This window comes from Chrysemys picta, chromosome 13 (genome assembly GCF_011386835.1).
Source record: "Chrysemys picta bellii isolate R12L10 chromosome 13, ASM1138683v2, whole genome shotgun sequence".
Lineage (NCBI taxonomy): Eukaryota > Metazoa > Chordata > Testudines > Emydidae > Chrysemys > Chrysemys picta.
Genome location: NC_088803.1, coordinates 13,362,914 through 13,387,452, shown reverse-complemented (window position 1 = coordinate 13,387,452; position 24,539 = coordinate 13,362,914). Strand labels below are relative to the sequence as shown.

General features: G+C 46.4%; 1 long non-coding RNA gene and 1 pseudogene across 1 annotated transcript; one reads left to right on the top strand and one right to left on the bottom strand.

Moving 5' to 3' along the window:
* The first annotated feature begins 722 nt into the window (after positions 1 to 722).
* Positions 723 to 5,180, top strand: LOC135975247 (uncharacterized). The gene is made up of 4 exons (XR_010592178.1): positions 723 to 854; positions 1,129 to 1,198; positions 1,919 to 1,978; positions 3,127 to 5,180. It is a non-coding gene; the product is annotated as an uncharacterized LOC135975247 (long non-coding RNA).
* Positions 5,181 to 8,230: 3,050 nt separating this feature from the next.
* Positions 8,231 to 20,082, bottom strand: LOC135975130 (paired amphipathic helix protein Sin3a-like; annotated as a pseudogene).
* Between the last annotated feature and the right edge of the window lie 4,457 nt (positions 20,083 to 24,539).

Below are 24,539 nucleotides of genomic sequence, written 5' to 3'. Positions count from 1 at the left end.
CCCCCCACTAATCCAGCCCTCCCCCACCCCACACAGAGCTCTGCCAGCCCTCAGAGTGTAGCTGTGGGGTAGATCTGTGGGGTTTCCTTCTCCTCCTCCATTCCCCACAGGCACCTCCGGCCTCCCTGCCCAGCCAGCCTCTCCGCAGCTGTGGCTCCATTTTACAGCCTGCCCTGTTTAGTGGCCAGGTCCAGGTCTATCTCTGGCCCCTAGCAAGTGACCTAACCCAAGCAGGGCCACAGGGAAGGGCAGGTCGCTGAGGCCGATTGGGTCTCCATTGCTGCTGCCCTGCCCTCACTTGTGTGCTAGCTCCTGTCTGGGAATGACCAGCCTCCTGCAGCAATCCCACCACAACCCGCGCCCCAGCCGAGTAGCAGCCCCCGATAGTGCCTGGGATTGAGGGGAGGCCAAGTACGTTGGTCACCGGGCAGTGCTGTTAACCGCCCACCGGGGACCCACAGGGAATGGCCCCTCCCCTGTTCCAGGAGTGTACCTCCCCGGCCCCAGCACTCGGGCCTGGCTCCCCTCAACCCAGCCAAGCTGGAGATGGGGGCTGTGGGGGCCTGGGGAACAACCGTCAGGCCAGAGGAGGTTCTGCAAAGAGGTGGCTCCTTGCTGCTCCGGCACAGCGGAGTCTCCCCAAGCCACACAGAGCCTGAGAGTTGGCAGCCCGTTGCGCTCAGGGACTCAACCAGTTTCCTTCTCGCCCTCTTTGGCAGGCATGCAGGGTGGCATTGCTGCAGTGCGCACCCTTCCTCAGCTACCAGCCCCTGCGTACGCTCGTGCGGAGCCAGCTAGCCGAGGGGGCGGCCCCTGCCATCCCCGCCTTCCTGAGCGAAGCCTGCAGGATCCTGGTGAGTGAGCTCTGGGGTGTGGGCCCTGCAGGACAGGAGGGTGGGAAGACCTAATCACACAGGGAGCTTCCCTGCTCCAGGGAGCCCCCTCAGTGACTCAGCCCCATCCCCCACCCTTGAGGATGGCTCCTGTACAAGTCATCTCTGCCCCATGGGAGGAATCGAGGGGGAGAGGGCTCTGACAGCCAGGGGTTCCTCACCTCCCTACCAGGCAGCTCCCCTCAGCCTGGGAAGGATGTGTGGCTTGGGACTAATTGGGTTCTTGGCTTCCCAGCTCCAGGACTGCCCAGGGAGACTGAGCAAGAAGGATGCCCTGAGAGCAGCAGCTGCCCAGCAGCTGATAGGTAAGAAAAGAGCTGGAGCTCTTCTTCTATTATCCCTCCCTGCCCCATGAGTCCGGGGCCCAGCGCCACATGCACACTCCTAACAGGGGGGAGGGGCTGACCTCCGTTGTCCACACACAACCAAACCCAACTCCCCCCCCCCCCCCCCCGCTCCTTCCCATCTCCCTGGGACAAAGGGGGAACCAAGACTCCCTGCAGCCAGATGCGAGAGGGCTCTGCGGCCAGAGGGTCTCCTCTGCCCTGGCCCTGGGCAAGCCTGGCACCTGCAGCAGGAGCAGGCCCAAGGGAGAGATCCTGCCTCCCAAAGGTCTCACCCTGGTTCCCCCGGACCCCACCCCGCACCCGCACGAGGCACTGGCCCCAGCCAGGTCCCCCTGCAGCCTGTACAGGGAGGGCAGAGATTCACAGGAAGCCCCAGCCCTGCCCACCCCAGCTACCACAGCCATGCAGGCAAAGAGCCAGGGCAGCAGCTCTGCCACACTGTGCTTCACGCCAACTCCCAGTGGGACTTGTGTGCACAACACCTCTCCTGGCCTTTTTGGGGCACGAGGCCAAAGGCAAAATGATCCCAATAATCTTGGGGACTGACTCTCCACCCAGCTCCTTCCCCTCCTCTGCCCGGATGGATCGGGGGTGGGGGGCACCTTGAAAGACAGAAATCCAAGCGGTGGCTGGTGCCCTGCATGCTGTTAAATAACCAGGCCTGCCTGCCTCCCCTAGGATACATGATGGACAATTGAAGCCAGAGAAGAGCAGGAGGCTTGGACCGCCCACCCTGCTGTGAGTCACGGCTGAGGGGTATTGCTGTGCTGGGAGGAGGGGCGGGGGGAAATCGGGGCAGGGATCTAGGGGCAGGGGGCAGCAGCCACATCGCACGGTGGCTGGGAGCCAGAACCCAGTTGAAGTGACCTGCAGAGCGTAGGAGCAGGGAGAAAACCCTTGGGGCTGGTTCTGGGGTATCTTCTCCCCGGCTATAGTTTGAAACTCCCTGCCCTGTGGGGTGTTCCCATCCTGGCCCAGGCAGGAGCCATGGATGGTCATCAGGGTCTGGAAGTCAGAAGTGAGTTATTCCTGGCAGGCAGGGGGCAGTGGCAAGCAGAGAGGGGGTGGACTCCACAAGAGGGAGGGAAACCACCTCCTATGGAAGACCCGGCTGCTGGAGGAGACTTTTCCCCCTAATCCCTCACCAGCCGCGGGGCCGCGGGCAGGGACTCTGAGCAGCCCCAGCCAAGGGCGAGGCCGGGGGTTCCTCTGAGCCTCATTTGGTGCTAACTCTGCAGAACCCAGCCTGGATTGCTGCCTGCCCCCTGCAAGTGGCAGCTCCAAGAGCCCCTGCACGCACGGAGAAGCTGACACCACCCCAACCCCCCACCCCACCCCAGCCCCAGCTATGCTTCTGGGTATATGAAATTCTACCTCTGAGTCTCCCTGCCTTCAACAGCTGATCATGCCCCAAAGGGCTGCACCAGAGCTGAGGAAACAGAGCCAGGTGCTGAGGAAACACATCCCAGGGCTGGAGTGTGCAGTCCAACCCCTCCCCCGCATCACGGGCATTCGTTCTGTCAGAGGCTGACCCTGCCAGCTGCTCACTAGGCAGAACCCAGCCAGGTGCTGAGCAGACTCTCCTAGGCCTGGTGCTTAAATACCTGGAGAGGCTGCAGTCAGCCCAAGAAGGGTGGGCAGGGGGTGGCGTAGAGTCTCAGGCTGAACTGCAGGCCGCAAGCAGACCCAGCGTCACTTCTCACAGCCCCAATCCACTGAGCAAGAGGGGAATAAGGCTGCTGCAGCCAGAATTTCCTTCACTCCAGTAAACTCCTCTCCCCACATTTCCTGACACCCTCCCTATTTACAACCAATGCAGTTGGCTGCTTTTTAAAGATAAGTGCATGTTGCAAACTCAGTTTTGTTATCCATTTCCTTCTTTGCAGACAAAGATTCCGGCGGAGAGAAATTCCGGCATAGTTCTTCCCGCAGGTCTAGCTACTTAGATGCTCTGCTCACACAGGCAGGCTGATCATATGGGCTGGACCACGCTGCTGTGTGGATGAGGGAAGCCTATGGAAGGTGGGGTGTAAAACAGCAGCTGACGTAGCCTAGATGGGCGCATACTCACTGAAGATGCTCAGACCAAACTTGGGTCAGGGAGCAATGCTGAAACAGTCCAGCAGAGGGAGCCACCGCAGGAGTAATGGGCAAGCTGCCAGTAGATGTCCCCATATAGGCAAGAGAGCACTTGCACAGACCTGTGAGAAAGCAGGAGGATACCCAGGTTACTGCCTTGCAGAGTTCCAGAAGGGAGGGGTCTCTTTCTCACCAAGATCTACCCGAGCTCTGATCTCTAGGGCAGGAGCCTTTTATTTGGCTCCACAGGCCTCACTCATACACCTGCCAACCAAGCAAGGCTTTCGAGCTCAGTTTGCACCATACAGAATGAACGGGTGGTCAGACTCACTCACCTCTAGGGTGCCCTTTTTGTATGTCTAGGACTTTTCCATCTTCTCCTCCTCCACTGAGGGGAAGAGGATGGAAGCTCCAGCTCTTGAATTGGGCTATTAGGGACACACAATGATCACCAGTGACTTATTAGGGAACTAAATAGGGAACCCGGGAGACAAGGGTATTTCCCCGACCTGCCTATGGTGGAGAAACATTAAGATTCAGGTCCCAGGAGTCCAGAACCTCTCGAGTTTGCCCTCTGCAATCCGTTATCTCTGGATGGAGCCTAACAGAAAAACAAGAGATTAGTGGCCAAGGGCACAGAGGGCTGCCACGTATACCCTCCGGGAACCAAGGCTCAGGAGAAAAGGCTAGTGGCCTGCCAAGCAGCAGCAGTCAGGCTTGGCCTTCTCTGGCCCCTCAACAAATCTTCCCCAGAACCTCTGAGCTACATGCAGGCTGCCCGGAGGGTATCGCTCAGTGAGAATTCACCTCTGGCAGGCAGCCCTATCAAGAGGGGGCGGGATCAAAATTACATGAGCCCAGGATGAGCTTCCTCTCTTGGACAGTAGAGCTGGGCAACCTGCTGCAGAGGCGAACGCTGCAAATCCAAAAAACATCATCATCATGTTCAGCCTCACCTCCACGAGCAGACGCCTGGCATGTAATCAAGGCTCCATTTTGTCCTCATCCAAAACCTGAAATCAAACTCTTACCTTCTCAACATTAAAGACAGTGATAGATGTCCTTGTTGTGTAAACAGGCAGAGAGGTTATGCAACTTGGGCGGAAACAGGCACTCAAATACTGCACTGATGGGGGCCTTATAAAGATGTAGACAGATGATAAGTAGCATCTTTATATAGGAGATCCTTGAACAATGCACCAAGCTATTGGACTCAAAGCAAGAACAAACTTCTCTTGTTCACCTCTCAGTAGGAGAGCTCAGGGAAGAGAAGAGTGAAGCCACAGCTCGTATCGAATCTGCTCTTCAGCAGACTACACGCTGCACATCAGACGTACAGCAGCAGTGTTGGTGAATTAATCTAGTACAGTGGTTCCCAAACTGGGGTTCGCGAAATGTTACAGGTTGTCCGCGGGGAACAAATTCCCTAACGGCGGACAGAGCTGTCCCTAGGGACCCTGGGCAGCATGGGGCCAGCAGCCCGGAGCCCCTGGACGTCCAAGAGCGAAGCAGATCAAAGCAAGCATCTCTATCACACTGAGATTTAAACTTCAAAACTCCTTATAGGAAATGCAAAGGGAGGTGGATATTTTTTCCTGTTTTTAAAATTAAATAGGCAGCTAATATTGTTTTTAAAATGATTAGGAAGAACAAGTTTAAGCTTTGTTGTAACGTGCGTTGTTTGTCTGGACTGCTCAAGACCTGAATGCTTGTGTAGAAGGAACTCTAAGTTGACTTCTTAAATACCTTCATCAAGGAGTATCAGGTGTGAAACAGCATGAAACGTTGGAGCCTTGTCTTATAACAGACTTATTCAAAGTGATACAAGCTACGAAAGTAAGATCTTGGAAGAGTGTTGCCGTTTTCATAATGTAATAAAATACTGTAATGATAAATAATAATTAATAATAAAGTGTGTAATAAGCTTTTCATCAAAACAAATTTTATATTTCCCAGATTACTGTTTTTATAATTTATACTCAGGTAAAGGAGAAAATCCCTGGAAATATTTATTTTGAGGAAGGGGTTCGCGAGACTTGACATTTTAGTGAAAGGGGTTTTGTCATAACTATCAAGGGAAGGGTAACAGCCCTCCTGTGTACAATACTATAAAATCCCTCCTGGCCAGAGACTCCAAAATCCTTTTACCTGTAAAGGGTTAAGAAGCTCAGGTAACCTGGTTGACACCTGACCCAAAGGATCAATAAGGGGACAAGATACTTTCAAATCTTGGTGGGGGAAAGGCTTTTGTTTGTGCTCTTTGTTTTTGGGGGGAGTTCGCTCTTGGGACTAAGAGGGACCAGACATCAATCTAGGCTCTCCAAATCTTTCTGAACAAGTCTCTCATATTTCAAACTTGTAAGTACAGCCAGGCAAGGCGTGTTAGTTTTATCTTTGTTTTCCCAACTAGTAAATGTACCTTTTGCTAAGGTGTTTACCTCTGTTTGCTGTAACTTTAAACCTAAAGCTAGAGGGGGTTCCTCTGGGCTCTTTAAGTTTGATTACCCTGTAAAGTTATTTTCCATCCTGAGTTTACAGAGATGATTTAGACCTTTTTCTTTAATTAAAAGCCTTTTTTAATAACCTGATTGATTTTTCCTTGTTTTTAGATCCAAGGGGATTGGATCTGGATCCACCAGGAGTTGGTGGGAGAAAGGAGGGGGGGTGGTTAATTTCTCCTTGTTTTAAGATCCAAGGGGTTGGATCTATGTTCACCAGGGAGTTGGTGGAAGAGTCTCTCAAGGCTACCCAGGGAAGGGAGTTAGCCCATTGGGAGTGGTGGCAGGGGACCAGATCTAAGCTGGTAGTTAAGCTTAGAAGTTTTCATGCAGACCCCCACATCTGTACCCTAAAGATCAGAGTGGGGAAGGAGCCTTGACAGGTTCACAGGTTGTTAAAGTTTGGGAACCACTGATCTAGAATGAGAATACAGTATCTGCACCATCCGGGTCCAAAATAGGGTAAATGCACACAAGGCAGACTTTTAATAATGCTTGGACAATACAAAGCCAACTCCCTCCTCCATGCAAGTTCTGCTGGTTGGATGTGAAGATACGAGGGTGGGGTTGCAGTCATGGAGGTGATGTTTTATAAACATGCTCCTGGAAGACCAATAGACTGCTTCTACTACACAGCCACTTCCTAGGGGAATCCAAAGAGACTAGGTTTCATTTGGGACACCTTCCAGAAAACAGCTTAGGAGAGAGGTGCTACAGCTGCCTTGGGAACATGTACTTCCAACAGATTCTCTACCACCCAACTGGGAAAAGTCTCCATGTGTGTCAAAGACGGGACTGCTTACGGGCCGAAACGTCAAATTCCTGGAAGCTGAGTGTGAGAAGTTTTAAATCACCCTATGGTGAAACTCCTCTGATTACCAGACAATGCCAGGATTAATTGCCTCAAGTACCATGTCACGAATCCAGCATGCCAGGGACATCCCAGAGTGCAAAGGCAAACACGGTGGTTTACGAGCAGCTGTTTTGCTTGACCTAGATACAGAAATCTGGTTTTGCCTGGGAGGGGAAGGAACAACAGATTATTTAGAACTTTTGACAGCGCTGCAGCTTTAAGCACCAGAGAAGCAAATGCTTCCTCAGATTTTCAGCCTTCAGTAAGATGTGGCAGCCCTTACAGAAACAAGCAAGAAACTGCCTGGAGACACAGAATGGCTACCCCGAAGTCACAAACCTTTGCTGACCTGTCACCAACTGCTGGCGAAGGAAGCTGCACACACTGCAGTGCTCCTGGTCTGGCCACACAAACACGCTTGGCAGCGTCACTGAGTCAAGACAGCACTCACCAGATCTTCTGGCTCCCTTGAAAGTACTCCAACGGCCCAGCTTGACAGACATGCATGTGGGGCAGTGGGCTGCACTTCCACACGCATCTTTTGGGGATTTTTTTTTTAAGCTGCAGTTCCAAAGGAATGTTTTGGGGGAAGTTCTGGGTTATACAGGCAGTCAGACAAGCTTCTAAGGCCAGAAGGGATCATTGTGCTCTATGACCCTTGCTAGTTGGCATCCCTAAATTCAGAGTCCAAAAGGGGTGACTTCAAAGGGAGGCTCAAAGCACTGTTGAAAACCAGACAGGCTATCCAGTAACTTAGAACACCTTCAGACATTGCCACTATTTGCATCTCTCGGGTCCCCCGATTCGTTATTAATAGACTTACAGTCTGTCTTCAGTGCTCCTTAGCTTATGGCTTTGGATACCCAATGACAGCTGGTTGAGCTTTTCTGGTAGTTCTACCTGTGTATTTATACAACACAATTACCTCAGGGGGCTTCCTCACCCAACGGGAAGAGACAGAAAGCAGGGAGGAAAAACCATTAACCTCTTCCATAAAATACTGAGCCATATAAAGTGCAATGTTACCATTTAGGCTAAAAAAATGCAACGTTGACGTCAAGGGGGCTGGGAGTTTAGTGGCCCTAAACACCATGACTGTGTTTGTGATAGACCTCAATCTCCAAGCACTGGATGTAGGCAAAGGGAGTGCTGAAGACAGCTCTAAATCAAAAAAGAATCAGGCTAAAGAGAACTGTTAATTTGTTAAGGAACCAAAAAGGATTGATTTGTTATTTAACAGCTCTGCTGCTAACAAGACGGAGGGATAGATTTTTTTTTTTGACATTTCCACTGTCTGGTAAATTGTATTACCGCGTTTCCCAGAATGACTCAAGGGATTTGGGGGGGGACGGGGGCAACCTCCCAACTCCAGTGGAAGAGGTGGCTAATTATTAGCTCTCGATCACCACAGAATGTTGCAACTGCTACAAAATAAAAAGAGTTTATAACCTCTGAACAGGAACTGGGAATTGCTTACAAATTAGTATCTGGAATCAAGAGGCGATACCCTTACATTTATCTGCTAGGGTAAGTCAAACATTGGTCATTTGTGAGGGTCCTAAACAGAGATCAAACTTTCAGGTCTACTACTATCTTCTCCCACCACCTCTACTTCTGTTTTTATTAAAGGAGTGATTCCATCAGATGCATCTTCCTCCCTTTCCTCAGGAGAGTGTGTGTCAAAATCTCATTGTGTATGATCAAGAAGGAAGAAAAATCTGTACACAATGATTAGCCCTGATATTTTAATGGAAATACTGCACTACAGTCAAGTTTACATTTGTATAGAAATCATCACATGGATAGGTGGCCAAGGATCACATTACAGAATACAAAAAGCAATTTAAAGTAAAAAGAAATCTTGCTATTGTACAGGCTGGGATCAGAGCATGGAGCTCAGAAGTCAGACATCGGGAGGGATGAAAGCTTGTCGGAGAAAAACAGAGTTCTCATTCTTTTGTTTAGGTACAGCAAGTCAGATGCTTTATTAACTCTCACAATTGTGCAGAGGGAGAAAGCTAAGCAGGTCTCTCTCAGGTAACTAATTACAGCAAGCATTTATACCTTTCATTACAGAACTAATGAGGGACAGCTGCATTTTGTTTATACATAGGCCATCTTGATATCTTATTTCCTCACTTGTTTTGACTCTAGCCAACATACAATATTTTCTATACCTTATCTATACAAGGTCACAACGACTTCACACACAGTTCTTTCCCACCCGCCTCACACAATCCTCGCTTCTACAAATCTCGCGTTATTAGGGTTACAGTTAGCCTGACTCTTGCTAACGAGCTGTCATGCATTGCAGTTACTTTCTGTCAGTTCTTTCTCTGCTTCCACAACCTGTAGGTGAAAACCCTGCTGCAGGAGGAGATCGCCTTGTGTTTTATTGGGTTTTTTTCCTGGGTACCTTGAACAGCAGAAATCCTGCCATGTTAATCCCATTCCGCTCAAATAACATGCAGGCACAGACTCTTGGACAAAACACCCACAAACCAGCAGCAGCTGTTACTTCCAAGCTGGTAAAGTCTAAATCATCCTGACTTCCACTTCCAGATCAGCTTTAACATATATTAAAAAGAAACACCTGAGGGTGGGGTGAGGCACAGGGGAGCGTGTGTAAAACCTTTGAAATGGAAGAGGACACAATAAAACCCCCTTCCTGTCTGAACACAGCAAAAGGAGGAGAAACGGGACAGGTAACTTATTGCTGGCAAACTCTGAAAACTCCCCCGTGGGCTCTTTACTCTCTTTTCCTCTTTCCATAGGAGGCTCCCATTCATCACAATGGTTGGAATTACTCTCTGTACATTGGCTGCCAATGACTAGTGACCCTTATAGGCCATGCATTTTCACCACTCTGCTCTCCCAGCTGCACAAAGGCTGGAGCCATTGCCTTCCCCCGACCCTCTCTCCCCAATTTCTCCATCTCTCTGCCGGGGAAGGGAAGAGAACTCAGTTCTGAGGGGACAACCAGCTGTCTTGAAATCCCTGGGACAGATTTCAGAAGTGGACTTTGAAAAACAGCAAAGCTGCATTCACAGCTCTCCAGCTGGGACACGGAAGCTGTTCGGGCACAACTGGCAGCATTGTTTTGTGCAAGGAAAGGATGCCTCCTTTGAGGAGAGACAGTGCAGTTGGGTCTGTCGTGGCTTACGAAGTCCCTGCCAACTTGTCTGAAAACCAAAAGCTTCCAATGCTTAAATATCTGCCAGCACTAAACTTCTATGCTTAAAAAAAATATATATCCCATTTGTGGATTTCACTAGTGAAATGCATCACACTGCCTACCCGCCTTGCCGTTCTCTCTCTCTCACACACACACACAGACATAGACACAAAGCAGCTCTAATGAAATACTGGTTTGGTACTTAGGATGTTTTCTCCAATACTGAGAGGGAAAATACATAAGCACAATCAACCCCAGCTAGGTAGCTCAGCAACACTTCAGATTATGAAGCCAATAATAAAATGGTCAAATGTCCCCTCTCCGCACTGCAAACTGCATGGTGCCTTTCAGAACAGGAACAGGGCCGTGGGTGAGCGAGTGTCTTCCTCAATAAGAACCAAGATGTATTTTTCTTTACAAAAGAAAGGAGAGCACAATTTCCACACAAAAGCACTACAACGATAACTCCCTTTGGTAAAAAGTGTAATAAATGTCTCCATAGGTCTGTTTGTTGGTACTAACTCTCAAGCCACCTGGTACTATGGTACACAAGAAGCTGGTACAGTTATACTAGCACATCAAGCATATTTCCTTTAATAAAAAAAGGAAAAAAATTGACAATATGTACATTTATTTACAAGAAAGGAAGGGGAACATGTTAAAATTGTGTTGTTTCTGCTGAGAGTCCAGTTGTGATAGGCACCTCTGGTTTCACGACATATCTGAGCATGTAACTTTAAATGCACCACTCCGGTCAGGATGTATGCAACATCCAGTTCTCTTCCCTTGAAGTTCAGGCCATTGAGGAGTTAGTCTCAGAAGTGCTGGTGCATATGAGCTAGCTGCATTTCTCTAGGATCACTCAGTTCTGAAAAGGATCCTTCCCTCCACAGTGCACGCTGAAGTCAGAGGCCTGTTGGCAAGAGTTCCAGCTTAGGGTTGTAGAGATCCGTTTTCCTAAACCGAATCCCGCTGGTGACAGGATGTACCAGCTGTGCACTAGTCAACTGGCCATGTTACGGAGATACACAGTGAGGGGAGAAAGGCATCTTCCTCGTTTCCTGGATACGCACACACATACACACACCACGTGATCTTCCCTCACTCAGGGACTTTACGGTGTCTTGAATATTGTGCCGTATTTGACACGTACTTGTTAATGCTCACAAAGTGCAGGGTCTCTGTATCACAGGTAGTGGTACAGAGCACCAAACCCTCCAACCCTTCTCCCATTAGCCACTTGTTTGTCTCAGCTGCCATTTCACGGGTCACATGCTCCTTGGTCCATTTGTCCACCCATGCTTGGAATCGCTGGTGCAGCCGCTTGCTCGCTCTTTCATGGGACTACAGAAACGGGAGAGACAAAAGATCACGAACATGGGACTACAGAAACGGGAGAGACAAAAGATCACGAAACACTTAAAAAGCGAAAACAAATCCACTTCCCTAGGCCAACAGATTTGAGATGTTTAGCACTGCTGGGGAACTGGGAATACAAACACTGACCCTTGCTGACTGATCAAGGGAAAGCATCAGTAAATTGGAGGCAGTGTATGAACAAGCAGGCACAGCCATCCTTATTCCCAACTGGAAATCCCCAAAAGCCTCGTGTTAATGAAAATTAAGTCCGTGAAATCAAGTGCTCAGAAGTCATCAAAGTCAAAATCATCAAAGGTTTGTTGAACTCTGAACCAGAATGTTAACTCTGCCACAGTGTATATCCTGTATATTGTATGAAATGGATTCAACACTCTGCTAATAATCAAAACAGGGACACACAAAACATACATGTGCACCAGAGCAGAATTAAACACCCAACAGAAGTAATTTCCAGAAGTTCCTGACTTGACTGCTTGATTAGAACCCTAACGCTGCAATAATGCTAAGCTTCTCATATCTTTTCCCTGATTAATGGCAGTGTCAGGTGATGCAAGACTGTGTTCAGCCTTCAATGCAGGGGTTTATACAAAACAATACGGAAACAGTCTCACGTGCGTGCAAGAATTCCAGCTGGAATAGAAGAGGGGAGTGCTGAGACGGATATATTTGTTCCCAACCTCTCACAGCACATGCGCGCATGCACACGGCACCCCCACTAAAATAAAGTTATTTTTGGACCGAAACAGAGCCTAAGAAATTTCAAACCAAAAAGGAATCTGAGTTATGAGTAAGAGTTAGTTAAGTTTAACACTGACTTAATTACAGTAGTCAGTCCCAGTAATTACTACACATATTCCCATAGCTGTGCTATTCTGTTAGAACCTGAACTTCTGAGTCCTGGGAAAATATGCATTGTGACATTTCCAGGGTGGACTGATTTAAATCAGCATTTGTATTTCAGCTGTTTTCTAAAGAAAGATGCACTCATTAGTTGATATACCCATTAAAACACCTTGACTTACAACTAAATAGACACTTTACAGTAGATTTGGTACATCTGTTTGCTACCTAGAAGTGTACACCATAACTATATTTTCAGATTCTTATTAACCAAACACTTTTAGTATGTTAGAAAATGGTGGTTTTGTTTTTTGTTTTTTAAGAGAGGGTCATGGATTCAGCATATTTATTTCTCTTATTATAATCTTCTAAGTTTAGGCCTCAACATATTTTGTATTAAATTCTGATTTCATTTTAAACTGGCTCATTTTTAAAAAAGAAAAACTTATAAGTAACAAAAAATTTTAAAAAGGAATTTTATTTAATTTTTAAAAAGTCTTCCAATTTTTATCCACCTTGGACCTTTCTGTAATTATGACATCACCGCGGCTATCCTAGTCCCACACCCAGCACTTTCAAGCAGCTGGTATATTCGTTTGCAGTGCTCCGCTGCCCGGGAGCAACCCTAGACTCCCATTCTCAGTGACTGCAGGGTCGAGGCACAGCTCCTTGATGAGATGAGCTTGGAGGGCTATGTCAGAACACGGGTCAGTTTTTCAGCATTTCAGTTCTTTGCTATCCCCTTTTTTAGGCCCACCCTAACAAGGGGGATTAGCAACCAATGTGAGGTGCCCCTAGGCAAGAAACCTACGAGTAAAAGGATGCTAAGAGCTGTCTACTCTAACAGGAGAGTTTGGGAAATGGAGGGGGAGGAAAGGAAGGGTTACATCTCAGGAACACTCAGAGGAAGTTTACAGCGTCCAGTGGACTAAACTATGTCGTGTCCAGTCCTCAAAGCAATATGAAGACTACTAAATGTTACAGGAGAACAACCCCTCCCCCCCACCCCGGACACTTTATCTGACTCTCCCCAGATGCCCTTTGGGAGCAAGAGGTTCAGGGAAACACCAGCTGCTCATCCCATTCCTTTCACTCAACTCCTACCTGCTGAGCACGCAGCAGAGCAGTCCTCCTGTACATGTAATCCTCCGATTTGATCATGTACACCAGGGGTCGGCAATCTCTGGCATGCGGCTCACCAGGGTAAGCACCCTGGCGGCCGGGCCAGTTTGTTTACCTGCTGCGTCGGCAGGTTCGGCGGATCGCGGCTCCCACTGGCTGTGGTTCGCCGTCCCAGGACAATGGGGGCTGTGGGAAGTGGCAAGGGCCAAGGTATGTGCTGGCCGCGGCTTCCCGCTGCCCCCATTGGCCTGGAGCGGTGAACCGCGGCCAGCGGGAGCCGCCATCGGCCAAACCTGCTGACGCAGCAGTTAAACAAACTGGCCCGGCCCCAGGGTGCTTACCCCGGCGAGCCGTGTGCCAGAGGTTGCCGAACCCTGACGTGCACCATCTTATAGGAGTTCAGTTTGAATTTACACTCCAGCTTGTCCAAGCTCTCCACATTCTCCATGGACTTCTTACTGTTTCCCTCCTTCCCTTCCTTCTCCTGCTGCTCCCGACCATGCTGACACTTACGGATCCGCCTCAGGTTCCTGTAAACCAGAGAATCCCTGCTGGGATTAGGGCTCATCCTCTGTCCACTAGGCTGGGCATATCTGGTGGCTCCAGGCCAGCCCTTCGGAACCCAAAGTATTGCTCAGAGTGGAATGGTCACAAATTAAAGTCGGTTAGGCTCATGTGTCTACCATAAGCCAACCCACTGATCTCAGCTGTTTACAGAGAGTGAGGGCCTTTCAAACCTGTTTTGCAACCAACTTCCTGCTAGCGAAAAGCACTGACTCAGCACCTTCTGCACTCAGCTAGAGGGCTATTGTAAGCAAAGGCAGGATTGCCAAAAAAAAAAAACGGGGCTGGTGCATCCCCAAACCCTGACCTCTCTGCAGCCTGTGGACTATGCTCTCTCTCAGTCACACAGAATGAATGTGTCCTGTAGGACTAGAAGCAGGTCATAAACTATAGCATCTGAAACACTGACAGCTCTGCCATCTTCATCCAGTTATACCCCATTTAAACTTTACATGCTTAATAGCTGCAGCTGAACTCCAAGGACAATCGGCTCTTACCTCTGCCTCTACGGAGTCATCCGAGTTCTCCTCTTCGGTGTCCAGCAGCTCGATGGTTAATTGGACCTGGCCTCTGCTCTGAATGAACATCAGCTACAAAGCAGAATGCGGAAGGAGACTTAGTAACCAATTATTCAGAAAAATAAATCCAATAAACTTTATGCAACGGTAGGATACTAGTCCCAGTTACACAATCTGAACACAGAAGGAGTTTTGACAATGAGTGGAAAGTTCTAGATCACTAAGAAGCTAATCTAACAGAGGGTAAAAGAAGAAAGAAATTATTCTACATATATGGGCAGAAGAGAATTCCTGGATAGAGAACCATGACATACTTAAAGAGAGGTGGAAGAAAAAAGCATGAATTGCTGCAGTGAACAGTTGGTATTTTATTAACGATCAGAAAACATTTCTCTGTTACCCACAGAGTTTGCTCGAAATTGGGATGTTTATAAAGGCAAAGCAAGGAGCTGGACTCCTTTTAGCAGCATGCTGTTTTCTGATCAATTTGTGCAGTTTCAATTCTTTGCTTCCCTGATTATTTTGAGACTCTCATCGGGAACACAGAGACGCCCTATAAATATCAAAGCCATTAACAATGAATTTCACTAGTTCAAGATGGGCCCGGCCACTTCTGATTTCACAGCGACGAGAAGTATGAATTTGATTTGAACTGAGAGTCAGGTTTATTTAACGCATAGGTGACAAATATTAGTAAGAGACCGTTACAGTCTACAATGGATGAGATGGAGAAAAAGGTGGAAAGCGTCAGTGACCCACCCCACAGGAGGGAGGGAGAGACAGAGATTAAAAGCCTAGTGAAAGCAATCACTCAATACATAGAATCATAGAATCATAGAATATCAGAGTTGGAAGGGACCTCAAGAGGTCATCTAGTCCAACCCCCTGCTCAAAGCAGGACCAATTCCCAGCTAAATCATCCCAGCCAGGGCTTTGTCAAGCCGGGCCTTAAAAACCTCCAAGGAAGGAGACTCCAACACCTCCCTAGGTAACGCATTCCAGTGTTTCACCACCCTCCTAGTGAAATAGTTTTTCCTGATATCCAACCTGGACTTCCCCCACCGCAACTTGAGACCATTGCTCCTTGTTCTGTCAGTATTACTCTGGCTTTGGGTACACTGAGAAATACAGGGACAAATCCCAGCTTTCCTTCAGGATACGTATTTTTCCATCTTCCTTGCAAATGTCCCATTTCCGAGGAACTCTTTATAGAAATATTCTTCTGTTTTTCCTGTTCGTTCTACAGTTCCTGTCTGGATTGATGCAAGCCCCGCCAAGGACTATATTAAGACTGACAGTCACAGAGCAGGTACTCGGCAGCTCCACCAGGCTAGAATGCACAATCAGGTCACCCTCTCAAGCTCTATGACAGCTGCGGAGCACACAGGTGTCCAGAGGTCCTTGGGATATTTGGATAGTTACGTAAAATGAAAAGCTGAGCCCATTCGCCTTTCTCAGCGAGTCTTTGTACTTCCCCTCCTCTCTCAGCAAGCTCCTCCAAGCGTCACTGCAGGCAGATATGGTTTTTACCTTGAAACAGTTCTCGTCTCACATGAGCTGCTCGGCTTTGTGCTGGTACGTGGCCTCCACAAGGGCCCGAGATGACTGTGAGGACAGCAGGCCTCCGGTAGCTCCGTTGCTATTCTCCAACAGGTAAAGCTCTGTCACCTGCATGCAGATCTCATCGCTCACTGTGTGCTGAAGCTGGGAGCAGGAAGGACACAGAGAAGAGGAGTTAGTGAAGTGGTTTTAAATGCCTCTGGACTTGGTGCACTGTATACTGCAGTAGCCCCCTTTCCCCAACCCAAGTCAGTCAGAGGGCTTTGCACTAGTGTGCACTATGGACAACCTGCCTTCTGCAGTCAGGCCGTAGACAAAAGAGAACACTAAGAAAATCTCCAAAATAAACTTCTCCATGTGGCAACAAGCAGAGTTTGACATTAATCAAAACAAGCCAGGCTGAGCCTTCATCATTTGCCTGCACTTCTAGACTTACATGTTTGCATGCAAACACTTATGTCAAAAGCTATAATTGATGAGAAACTATTTTATCTCCCCTGCATACATATACGCTGTGGCAGCATTGGTCAGATTTCCAGTTCTTCTCCACTATGCACCACGCAAGTCTCAGAACCAGCTAAAGAATATGTCCATCAATGCAGATTAGAAATGAACATACCCTTCAAAATTCCTGCTTCAAACCTCTGTCTGGTCAAACCACAGCAAAAAAAAAAAAAAAAAAAATTCTAGCCATCTAAGTATTAAAACTAAAAAACAATTATTTAGGTTATGAACATAGTAGCCTCTTCTACTGTGAATTACTACTACACCCATTGGAAAACATTGTGTCCTTTAAAATAAATAATGATGCTGGCAAAGTACAGTTACACATACAAAGTAACTACGGATTAATAACCTTTAAGTGAGCATTATGAAGGAAATGCCTGACAGCTGGCAAAGATTTAGACCATCGAGGTACGCGGGAAGGGCTTGTTAGGCAGTTCTCTTGCCATGGAATCGCTACACCAAATCCAAAGGTTGATTAGTTGGTTGTTTCTGGAGGGGAAATTAAAAATAATTAAATCAAATTCTAATTATTAATTATATTCCCAAATTTAAATAAAGAGCCGGTTGACTGCCGATTTCCTGTCAAAACTGAAATTAAGAACTGGTTTTTAGCCCTGTCTTTATACTCTAATTTGTGCTTAACAATTCTCCATAGAAATTGGATCATCGAGGTAGCCAGCATGTGAGAGTCGACACTTGGGCTTACAGAGTTCAAGTGACAACAAGCAGCTAAAAGCCACAAATATACCAGCTTCAAGAGCCAGCCAGCATGTGTGAAATCCAGAAGGAAGTTGTTATTCAAAAGAAATACAGAACCTTTTCCAAGAGTCCTTACAGTTTTGGTCCTTGTGTTTACAAATGCTTCAGGTTTTCTAAGAGCAAGAGGACACTTCAAATGTGGTCCCACCTGATACTAGGCATCTCTTGGATAGTGGAGGACAGTCTGCACTTGGTAAGGCAACTCCCATCTTTTCATGTGCTGTATATTTATACCTGTTTACTGTATTTTCCACTCCATGCATCTAATGAAGTGGGTTATAGCCCACAAAAGCTTATGCCCAAATAAATGTGTTAGTCTCTAAGGTGCCACAAGGACTCCTTGTTGTTTTTACTGATACAGACTAACACGGCTACCCCTCTGAAAGCTGGGTAGTAATCCTCCACATCAATATCCACTAGAGGAAGAGAAGGTGTAACATGAACTACATTGTAACACCCCTCAAAGGCAGTTCCTACAGGCCCACTATGAGTTCTGGGAGCAAAAGGGCCACATGTTGAAGGTCTCAGACAAATTGATGAATTACCAGAATGGTCAATAAAATGAGGAACAACGTTGTAAGACTTTAAATGAGAGCTTTTTAAATTAATGCCAGGTCTGTAACCCGTCAGAGGCCTCACGGAGAAGGGCAGAGGTGGTAAAATTCTCAGAACTAAAGAGAACTAAAGAGGTTCTTGCTACCAAAACAACATTATGCACACCATTAAAGCAGAGACCTCACCAAAAAGATATGAACGCAGATATGTCCTAAGGCTCTTATGAAATATACGCATTGCACATTATTATTAACTTGTATTTCACTAGCACCCAGAGGTCCCAAACTATATCTGCGACCCCTCTGTGCTTGCCACCATTCAGACACACAACAAACTAGGCCCCGCCTTGAAGAATGTAAAACAGAGACCAAGGGGATTGGGGGAAGCAACTTGCCTGAGGTCACATAGTAACTAAGTAGCAGAGCTCGAACTAGAACCCAGGTCTCCTGTTTCTCCAGCACCTTATCCAGAGCAAGCTACACAGACAGTTACCGCCTTTCCAAGCTGAATGTGCTAATGTAGCTTCTAAAAGGTTTTGTGGGCTGTAGCAGAAACATAGTAAAAAGGGGAGGAAAATGAAAAAAGCCATTCAGGGTACACCCAGTTTTGAACTAACACTCATCACTGCGGTATAGGCAGCAAGGGAAGATGAAAATAAAGTTTTAAAAAATACTGGTTAAGGAACAATGCCAATTTAAAGGGAATTTGAAAAGTTCTCTGTGTTTTCTGTTTGTTTTTAATTGTTATAGGTTCAAACACCTCTGCCTCCCTCAAGGCCAACAAAGACTGTCCACACTTCCTCCTTTGCTTCAATCCAAATTAGCTACTTTACTCTGGTTTTAGCTGGCCGGAAACAGGCAGCCATAGGCAGTTTAGTACTGTAGCATTATCACCACTAAGGAAACCAGCCCTTGGAGAATTCTAAATACATATATTTGCTGAGACCACTCAGATTACAAGAACATTGTAACAGAAAATGGAAGATCAAGGAGGCTCTTTTCTGGTCTACATAGGACTGCCTGGACTTACTTGGGTTTGGCCTGCCCTGCTTTCTTTAGTCGGTAAATCATTTGAACACCAGTTTAAAAGGAGACACACTTTTTAATACCAGAGCCAAAACTGACTGCTTTGTCAATTGCCAGGGGCTGACTCCTCCATTGAGATATTTTATAACAAGCTTGGGGCAAGAGAAGATTTTTATCCAACTTGTAAATTCATGAGGTAGAAAAATAGCGCAACCCCAAATTAAGAAATTCAGCTGGCAAGGAGTGTTAAAGCAATACAAAATACCACACCTCTCCCCCACAGCCCCATGAAGTAGGATGTTCCAAGCCCCAGGGTCAAGTCTAGAGATCTCCTCCTTGATAACATGCTGTGCTACATTCAGTGCCCACCAGCATCCTTATATTTCACATTTTGGAAACTACCAAAATGCAGGTACCGGATTTTACAGAGAAAAGACCTAAAGGCAGGTGAGAGGGAGGAACACAGATTCCTCAAGACACCAGGAAACAGATCAAGTACCAGATCCACACACTGGGCTGTCATTCTTGTCTCATTTTATGCCTAGCACTTCCCGCTCCCATTCCCTTTCCCGGTTCTCCTCTTCGATTTGCCGCTCAGCCTGGGTGCAAATCCTCAGCAGCAGCAAGCATAGGATTTGGTGAAGCCGCATGAAGATGTACCAGTTGTTGTTGACATAGAAGAGGTTGTACACTTCATCCCCCCTCCGCCCCTCCCCCAGGTAGCTTCTGGGCCGCTGTGTTGCTGAACAGCAGCTTGGCTTTAGGGAGGCTGCCCCCAACTCCGTTGTGCTTTTTCGCAGCCCCAGTGGCTTCATCCACATCCATTTCCTCCTCCACGTCTGAGAGCTCGCACCACCCAGCAAACAGCATGTCTGGAATGAAGTGGTACATGATCTACTTGATTTTGTACTTATCCTCTTTCTGAATTCCTGTCTGCTGTTTCACGTGGTGGATGATAAAGAGAAGCAGCATCCTCCAGGATTTGCCTGTCCTCATAGGCTAGTGACAGGTGTGGGCCTATGGGTACTCCAGCATTATCTTCTGATGCCTGCTCTTGCCTCTGAGGGAGGAAGACAAAATACACAGAGCATGGGTGAGTATCACATATGCAACTTACCACGTCTTTAAGACCCTTGTACAAAGCACTGCCAGTGAACTGGATTTCCTCTTTCATTACAACCCCAAACCCTATGGGGGAAGGGCCAGAGTTCACATTATCCATCACAACAACCCAAGTTCTGGTGTCAAGGGCCTACACATATTGCATACAGGGCCTTGGTGTCATTCTGTTTGAAGCTGATGCCCTTGTGATCCAGGGATTTAAGGTAATGTTTCTCATTCTGCTCCCTCCAGACCTTGTTGAATCCTCTCTGGGCGTCTCGCCACTCTTCCTCTTTCATCTTTAACCTTAGCAGCCCTTAGAAGCTTAGAGAACCTTAGAAGCTAAAAGATGCTAAGATACCACACTGATGGGTGCAGGATAAAAACCTAGACCAGACAAGCTGGAGGCAGTAAGGCTTCTGCTCAGTGCCCATTGCCCACTGAAACAGCAGAAAGTTTCAGAAGGACTTCAAATGTGGTACAACGTGCATAGCATAATTCTCCAGGAATGGCCATGAATCTTTAGATTGGTTTTGTGGCTATGTTATTTTACAGAAGGTTAAATAGGCCACAAATGCATGGCTATACCCCACTAACCAGGGTGATGATGAGGGCATTCAACAGAACATAAACCAAACTGTTTTTTCCCCCCGTATACCTCCTACAGAGTCCCAGGACTGGGTCTGGGATCATTGTCAATATCCCAGAATTCTGCTTTGTGAGAAGTTACAAATAACAGAAATCTCAACTGTTGTAACCAGCTGCCCCAAAGAGTCCCTGGTATCTGTAACATCCCATAATTTAATACATGGATTTAACCACTTGCCAGACATTTCAGAGCTCTCAAACTTCTCTGATACTTGTTATGGTCCTGTAACTAAATATTTTTTTCACCCCATGCAACACAGGCATAAACTCTGAACCTCTCAGCCAGCTTATACCTAGCCTAGAAGAAAGAAGTCCATTCTGTCACTTCACAAAGAGTGCACTGTAACCAACTTGATCATGTTTAAAGGAAAAACACCACAAGTTGGGAATCAGACAACCCTCGACCTCTTACATCTTGACATAATGGAAAAAACAGCTCTTTCTCCACTGAGGATTAAGGAATCACAATTTACATCTAGGCAGCCTAGATACTTTTGATGAGACATGGGAACTTTGCAGAGATATAATTGCTGAACATTCCAGGAGTCTAGAAGCACACAGATCCCAGTAGTACCTATTACTTGGCAGTCCCTTCGCAAACCTATATCCCTCCTCTAATCTAGTTTGCATACCATGTCCATACCCTGGTGTCTAAGAGCACCTTCTCATAGTCTTACCCCTCTCCTTTCATCTCTCATTTCTTTACGTCTAGTTCTCACATTCTGCCCTGCCTCAGTAGATAACCTGCTAGAGACTGCAGACGTCCTCAACGTGATGCAACATAAAAGCAAGTCCTTCCGGACATGAGTTCTCTTTCTGCATTTGTATAACGGGGCCCCAATTCTGACGGGGACATTAGGGAGCCACCATAATAAAGATCTGACAATCTGCAACTACAATGCTAAAGGGAATTACTTTCATTTCTAATTATCCTTTGTTCTACATTGTTAGAGATGTATCGGGAAAGTGGAAAAGTATGATGACACGGTTCCATCAAAATGCTGTTGTAGCCTCTTGCTGTGTAAATCCAGAACCAGCCAGGAGGACAGAGAAGCTATAAAGAACACAAAGGTTAGTTTCCATTCATTTATGGACTATCCCCTTCAGCCGGTTTAGTAGGGGCACATTCCGCACATTCTTTGAATACTGTAGTTCAATTTCCACCTTCTTTTTACAGCTCACTGACCATGCTCAACAAGGAACTGGGTGGAAGACAGCACTTAAACTCAAGAGTGACACGTGGTGACCACTAGGGGGTTTGGCTCTTACTCCACTCTACCATGGCTGCCCTCAAGGGTAAAAAAAGGAAGAGCTAAGGAAGTTCGGAAAGTCTTGTGCTAAGGTTCTAAGACACAAGAGAAAAAGTCCTACACAGATGGTACTAGAGAAGAGAACTTCCTTTCATCAATTTTACGTTTCCTGCTTTTCATTTTCACATTTTCATATCCCCTTGTCCGTATATGAAAAGGTAAATAGCAGCAGCAATCAGATTTTGTATACCTCTGTAAAAACGCCTCTGATACCACTATCTCTCAAACCTAAACAGTCTCATTACCATCAATCACTTCTCACAGTCTTCCCATGCCTCATCTTCCCCCCCATGCTCATTTCTGAGTCCTTTATTACTGAGATGTCCTTCTTGAGATAGGGTGACCACAACACAGAATTCCAGCTAGGTGGGGGATTTGTTAGTTTTTCAATATACAGTAATGGCATATTTGCTTCAATTCATAGCAGAGATTGAGGCTGTATAAGAAGATTCTGTCAACCACCTCTCTTTCTATTCAAGACCACATTGACGACCTGTAGTCTATAGATCAGGAACCTATGCTTTAAAGATTGTAAAAGTGTCCAACTTTTGACTTAGCTTCCACTTTCCTATGTCTCATATCACAGTACTAATTTTTGGTATGATCCCTTCCACCAAGGATACTGGACTGTTATATATTGTGATTGCTACCATTCAATGGTTTGACCATAGTTATTTCTTGATTCAGAATCTAAGTGTTATTCAGGGCTAAATCAATAACCTCTCCTCTTGTGTAGCTACAGACTAGCTATTACAAGAAGCAATCATTTAAAATATTGAAAAACTCCTTCTCCTCACCTTCTCCAGAGGTTGACATTTTATATGTGGGGAGTTGAAATTGCCCGTTATAACTATTATTCAAGAGAGTGGTCACTGGCCCCCCCTCAATATTGTGCACTCACTTCCTTTTTCTGATCAGGAGGCTGGCAGTAGAACACAGTAATTTTTGAGTTGGAACCTGAATCCAATACAGACTCTACACGTCAAAGTCTTTTTCACTTTCACAGATGGGATTTATAATGGGATCAAACTCAGTTGTGTCCAAAACTGACAATACAGAACCCCACCCCAGCTTGATTTTTGAACTCAAGACTGCCCTATCTTGAGTAGGAAAAATAAAAAATCCTTATCCTGCCAGCAGGGCCAGTGATGTTTTGGCTTTACTAGACACAATAGTAGCTGGGTACTATGAAACGCAACCACTTATTAGAACATAAAAAGCATCTGCATTTCTCAGACTGTATGCTTTCCTCAACTGCAGCCTCTGTGTGTATTATACATTTGGATAGTGCCTAGCATACGATGAGTTTTACTCAAACACAAGTAATAATGCCGAAACCTGGGAAGTACCATTTCAGCACAATAGGAACGGCAACAAATGAATTTTTCCTCAGCCCGTCTATGATGTTGGCCGCTTTGTCAGCATATATCCTCTGCAGCGCCTTGCGGTGGATCACCTCCGACGTGCCACCCAGAGTGTTGTCCAGCTGGAATTTGGCTTGCTCCTCAGCAGACAAGCGGGGAGTTTTTTTGGATTGCCTCTAAGACTCTGATTGTTGCCAGGGTGGTCTCCAAGACAACATCCAGATGAAAGGGAAGATGTGTTAGCCATAGTACAATATTACTTTCTGGAAATAAAGGTCGGGTCTACACTACAGACCTATATTGGTGTAACTATGTTGCTCAGGGGTGTGAAAAATCCACACTGAGCAATGCAGTTACATCGACCTAATCCCCTGTGTAGACAGCGTCATGTCAACGGGAGAGCTTCTCCCATCAACACAGCTATCACGTCTTGGGGAGGTGGATTAACTAAGCTGATGGGAGAAGCTCTCCTGTTGGCATAGGAGTTTCTTCACTTAAGCACTGCATCAGCACAGCTGCAGTGTTTTAAGTGTCCACTTACCCTAACATTTAAGTGAACCAAAACAAGAACTTAATACTTCTGTAATGCTGTACACGTAAAACAGGAGGCACTTGAGAAATGGTTTAATATTTCCACATCTGGTTATTCTAATCTACCTATATTTCATCTGCTTCCTATACAGTATTGCATCTTTTCACAAGAAGTTACAGGCTACTAAAATGCTTCCTTCAGGAAGTAAGATTTTCCATGGGTGGGAGGTATACAATTGACAGCATTACTACAAAAGAAAGCGATAAATCTTAGCATAGGCAAATAATTGCTGTGCTGAGTTCCATTTGGAGTGTCAATCATTTAACACTCTGTGAATGTCATTCTTCAGATTTTTAACAGAAATATATTTCAGCCTCTATGTACTAATAAAAGGAAGCATCAATTATGCACCTGCCATTGAACAGTTTCATTTGGAATGACCTAAAGAGAAGAGAAAGAAAGCTGTGCCAAAGCTACCGACCACGATAAAGTCAATGGGTTGGAGGGGAAGGAGTTGGTGATCAGAAGCAGTTACTTGGATTTTGATTCTTGTATTCACAGAGGTTGAACAGTCCTTAGGTAGAAGCATAACCATGTCCACCAAAGGCAGGACAAGTAGTAATAGGCTAAATCTGCAGCAAGGGAGATTTAGATTAGATATTAGGAAAGCTTTCTAACTATAAGGGTATGTCTACACTACGGGATTAATCCGAATTTATATAATTCGAATTTGGGAAACAGATTGTATAAAGTCGAATGTATGCGACCACACTAAGCACATTAATTCAGCGGTGTGCGTCCATGTTCCGGGGCTAGCGTCGATTTCTGGAGCGTTGCACTGTAGGTAGCTATCCCATAGCTATCCCATAGTTCCCGCAGTCTCCCCTGCCCATTGGAATTCTGGGTTGA